Here is a 6,000-nt window from a genome sequence, read left to right on the forward strand (position 1 = left end):
TTGACTATCATGGATTATCATTTATTTTATTCAAGTGTAATTGGGTTAAGAATAGAACTGGAGTCAAAATAGACGATTTTAGGTTTACTATTGTGAACCTCAATCGTATTGGACATTAATCAGACCCATTTATTTTAGCCTCTCAAGCAAAACAAGTGTTCTATGTAAAAGACCCCGTAAATTCAGGTTGGTCAATTGTTTTAACATCTCCACAACAAACAATTGAGGATGATTTTTATGAAGATGAAATAGGAGATATGCTACAAGAGTGTGGTTATGGAGGTATGCAAAGAATGTCCAATGTTGATACATTTACTGAGATTGATGATACAACATCCACATACATTAGACATGATTGTGAGGGTCGATGAGTTGATAAATAATGTATTAAGCATGGTATGTCATTTACTATGATTAAATATATTTAAATATTAAGATTATATGTTTTTTGTATGAATAATGTTTTTTTTTCCAGATTGACATGGAAACTTTAACAAGTAGCAGCGAGGATGATATAAATATGATCCCACAAAAACATAGCAGAATAAGTATACCACGTGGCCCAACTACAATGTCTGAGTTGGCACAAATAAGGACATTTGGGCAACGATTGACCATTGATTATAATGAACATGGACAACCGGTTGGATCTGGAGCAAAGAAGATGCAGAGTTATATAGGAGTTTGTGTTCGACAACAAATTCCTATAACGTATGATTCTTGGAAAAAAGTTCCAAACCATTTAAAAGACAAACTTTTTTATTGTGCAGCGGTATGTTTTCTAAACTTTTAATTCATGTGCATATTAGTTTATTAGTTTATTGTTTAACTACTTTTTTCATCGTGCAGATGTTGTTCAATGTGGACTCTAAGTTCAAACATTGTATACTAATGTCTGCATCTAGGAAGTTTTGGCCTTTCAAGACAACGTTGACTCAAAAGTTCATACTTTCATTTAAGGATGAACCCTCGGTCTTGCAATTTCCACCCAACAATATTCTCATATAGAGCAAGATCATTGGACATCGTTCGTCAATGAACGATTGAGTGAAGAATGGGAGGTAAGTCATTCATAATAAATTACATGTCAACATTATCATTGTTTTGATAGGTAACTTCAACTAGATTTGTTGTACAGAAAATCGGTCGTGTTCAAAAAGAAAGACGTGCGAAATGTCTATATAATCACCACATTTCTCGGAAGGGCTATGCGAATCTTGCCCAAGAATTAGTGAGTTATTCGAATTAAATTAAATCTTTTATTCTAATATGTTTATGCTAATTAAATATGTATGTTCATGCAGAACCTATCGAATGACCCTTCTTATCGGGCGACTTTATGGAAAGAAGCAAGAAAAGGAAAGAATAATGAATACTTTGATGAAGTTACTCGAGAATGTGTCAATCGGATTGTAAGTATATATTATGCAAAATTTAAGATAACATATATATAAGTTTAAGATGATATACATATTGTGTGAAAATTGTAATATGTTTTACAGGATAAATTGGCTGAAGTTCATGAAGGTGAAGATGTTCTCACCAAAGCATTGGGTACGGAAGAACATTGGGGACGTGTTAGAGGAATGGATGATTTTGTTTCCCATACTCAATATTTCAAATTAGTAAAACATCCTATATGAGCCAAGAAATTGAAGGAGGCTCTAGTCAAAAAAATGTTCGACATGGTAAAGTGTTAAGAGAAAGAACTCACAGCAGACAATCTCACCAATCCAAATCATCCATTGGAAGTGTTGCACTAAGTGCATCTGAAGAAGATACTGAGAAAATGTCTAAAGAAGAAGATGCTGAGAAGATGTCTAAAGAAGATTTGGAGGTAATTTATTTATTGTGACTTTTAAATTTTAATCATATTATACGTGCTTAACCATGCATGACATAAGTTCTTTTAAATTTGTTAAGGGGACATCATGCCACTTGGGTATAGGAACTGTAGATAATATTGTTGCAGTAGCCACAATATTTGATGATGATGTCTCATGCTTAACTGTTAAAGTTCTGATTGACATTGTCATTGCAGAAGATTTGTCTATATCAATTCCTGTGAAGGGTAAAATAGAGTTCTTAAAGCAAGCAATGGGAAACTTTGTAAAATGGCCTCATCAACTTGTAGTTATGGTTGACGAGAAAAACGTATGTTTCCTTTTCAGTATATGAGTTTGGTTATTTATTATTTTTCCTACTTTGAATTTTTGTAACTTTGGTTATGGTAGGATCATTCACCAATTAAGAGCTTCAGCCAATCTTCCAAATATACCAATGCTAATGGTACTATCAAATTATTGAACGGACATACCATGCATAACATGAACGATGTAGACATGATCCGTATCTCTTTGGACGAGCATATATTTGGAAGAGACAAATTTATTTATTTAGGCTGCGATGATCTGCTCCAATATTGCAATAAGATTGAAATAGACTACATGTGTATTTTGACATACATTGCGTAAGTATTACTCATCTAGATTCACTAATGTATACTTCGTTTCATGTTGATAAATAATAACTTTTACTTTGTTTAGGTATCTTTGCGATGAATGTGGTCGTGAAGTCTCAATATATCCGATCCAGAAATTTAGCCAATCAACTAGAATTGGCTAATTTAGACCAATTAGTCCTCATTCCATATAACACAGGGTAAGTAGATACAAGTTCTTAAGTTATTTTTAATTTGCATTATACACATACTGATATTTCAAAATTTTTGCTGATTATAGTTATCATTGGATATTGATTGTAATCAATCTACAAAAAAATTGTGTTTATGTTTCGGACTCTCTTCGAAGTAAGGTTCAAGAGGATTTTCATGGAGTTATAAATATGTAAGTGTAATTGAACTTTCTTAGCTCTTAATTGAAATATTTATGTTTAACTAATGTTTTTAAACAATTTAGTAGACTGAAAACATGGAAAGCCAAGCACGATCTCCAATACTATCGGTCTTCTCCAAAATGGAAACCAGTAAAGCTAAATTTGTATTAATTTTTTTAACAATTTTTGTTCATTCGACTTCTTTATAACAATTTAAAAATTTTTTTCAACTTCTTTATATGCAGTGCCCTCGTCAATTAGATTTTGTAGGATGCGGGTACTATGTGCAAAAGTATATACACGAAATAATGCATAATCCTACTACTCCCATTACTAGCCTCGTACGTAAATTATTTATTTTTTATATAGTACTAGCTTTAATTTAATAAATGGATATAAACTTATGTTGAATTTATCTTCTTTTTTTTTTTTCCTTTTTATAGTTCAATACAAAAGATGTATATAGCAAGGAGAGATCGGCGTAGATCGGACCCAATGGGCAAGTTTTGTTGGTCAATTTGTGTAAGGATGTAATTCTTGTTTTTTGTCTCAATAGAATGTAAATGCTAGCTTAGAATGAATGTAAATTTATCTAACCATGATCTTTATGAATGGAATTAGTACTAATATGATATTTGTGAATAAGAGAAATGATGGCTTGGTGTAAGTATTCTATGAAAGTCTGGTTCTGGTATTGTGATTCTTGTTTGTGGATAAATTCATAGGTAGAAGACATGATCTGTTTATTATTGGAAGTTGTATTCATGGTATTGTGATTCTGGCATTGTGTTCTTGTTTATTCATGGAATTAGTACTAATTGATATTTGTGAATGAGAGAAATGATGGCTTTGGTGTAAGCTGTATTCTATGAAAGTCTGGTTCTGGTATTGTGATTCTGGTATTGTGATTCTTGTTTATTTATGGAATTAGTACTAATTGATATTTGTGAATGAGAGAAATGATGGCTTTGGTGTAAGCTGTATTCTATGAAAGTCTGGTTCTAGTATTGTTTTGCAAATTTTGGTGGATAAATTCATAGGTGGAAGACAAATATTGATGAGTATATATAATGGATTGGAAATATTGATTCCTGTTTTTGAATAAATTCATAGGTGGAAGACAAATATTGATGGGCTCGCCATGCAAATTTTTTACACTTTTTAATATAAAACAATGACAAACATTTCCTGACCCAACACGAGACATATAATATCGTTTTTAATTTATTTGACCAAAAAAATGGATTCGGCAACGGAATTAAAAAAAAAACGACAGATTTGGGCTTCAATGTCGGTTAACAATTAAAAAAAAAACAGGCTTTAATGTCAGTTGCAACCGACATTAAAGACCTTTAATGTCGGTTGCAACCGACGGACTTTAATCACTAAAGACCTTTAATGTCGATTGCAACGGACATTAAAGACCTTCTATGTCGGTTGTTGTGTTATTGGTGTTGCCTTTAAAACCGACATTAAAGGCAACCGACATTAAAGGGCTTTAATAATACTATCTTTAATGTCGGTTGTCAACCGACATTAAAGCCCAAATTTCTTCTAGTGAATAGCCACCTTCGACTACAATCTCCGATAAAAATCATCTTCGATAATCAACTTCGACTACCACCTTGGCCTGACCAACACTAGGATTTCAAAACCACCTCTGATGTTGAACTTTGACAACCAACTCCAATACCACATTCATGTGACTAACTTAAGGCTCGAACAACCATCTCCACTACAAACTCCAATGAAGGCACCTTGGATAATCAACTTCAACAATCACCTCCGACTATTATAAAATTAATGTCTGTTAAAGTATGTTGTAGGATTGTTGATTATATAAAAAAAAATAAATTATTATGTCTATATTGAGTGCAATATTTATTCGTAAAAAATTGTAACAATTATTTTTGTTTAATTAAATTCACATATCAAATGAATGTTAAGAATATTTAGACGAAAAGTAAGTATGTAGTTGAGAAGTATGTAACATATAAAAAAAACATAAAACGAAAAAAATTTCCTAAAATATTTTCCAGCAAGAATTAGTGAAAAATAGAGATTTGTTCTTTGATTATCCTCCAAATTTAGAGGAATTGAAAATTAAATTGTTGAAGAAATGCGGTGGCATTCAATTGGCTGCTAAGATGATGAGAAAGATTTAATTAAAAAATTCAGTACATAGTAAAAATATAGAGCAACACCCGGAAGAAGAAGAAAAAGAAAAAGATGATATGAAATTCATGGAGAAAAATTAGGAATCAAAAGTTTTGATTTCTCTTCGGCTTCTCATTTTATTTAACAATATTTATACAAGAAATGTAACAAGTTAATTGTTGTTTATTGTCCAAAAAAGAAAGAAATAAAGAAAGAAAAGTTTTAACAATTAAAAGAAAAAAAATTGCAATCTATATTTTATTCAAACAAAGATGGGTAAAATTACTGAATAAAAAAGTTATAAAACAAAAATAGTAGAAGCATATTATTTAGAATTCAAAAAACTACACCAAATATTTCTGACATATAAACTCAACTCTACATCCCAAACATAGATATATGGACTCCACAAATATATAAACTCCAGACATTCTATTTCAATTCAGTGCCTCAAACAGCTCCTTATATATATTGAAATGACAGTTGGGTGCGTAAAAATTGATTTGTAAATAATTTTAATGATATTGTTGAGATGAAATAAATAGTTAACAACAATTTTAGTCTCATATAAAGTTGTAAACTAATATCAAAAATAGTTTTGGAACAATTTCAAAGTCTAAAGATGAAAAAAAATGAGAGCATATGGCCCAGAGTCCATTGCTCTTAGAGATGGTGGGCACCACGTGAGGCTCGATTCACAAAGCAACGTTACCTCTTGCTCTCTTCGGTTGCAGGGTTACAGGCTGGTTCTTGGCGGCCTAACGATACTCCGTAATTATCAGCCCAACAACCACTTTTAAGAAAGAAATTATTTGTTTTTTACTCAAAAAAAGAAAAAATAAATGAAACTTTTCATAATCTAAAAACCATGATCGAGACTACCCAAAAGTTTAGGAGTAACCTGTAATTTATTTAGTAAAAACCTTTTATGGGCATTTATTTTGTTGTTATGAAATCTGTAAGATTTGAGTAGGTAGAACGGAAACAGAAAATTTCAAAACTTATTGT

The 6,000-nt window shown here is 31.3% G+C and overlaps 1 pseudogene; it reads left to right on the forward strand.

Annotated features, from left to right (window-relative positions):
* Window positions 1–351: 351 nt before the first annotated feature.
* Window positions 352–1,643, forward strand: LOC150033680 (uncharacterized; annotated as a pseudogene).
* The last annotated feature ends 4,357 nt before the right edge of the window (window positions 1,644–6,000 follow it).

Source organism: Benincasa hispida, chromosome 9 (assembly GCF_027475165.1).
Source record: "Benincasa hispida cultivar pf3 chromosome 9, pf3_genome.v1.1, whole genome shotgun sequence".
NCBI classification, from domain to species: domain Eukaryota; kingdom Viridiplantae; phylum Streptophyta; class Magnoliopsida; order Cucurbitales; family Cucurbitaceae; genus Benincasa; species Benincasa hispida.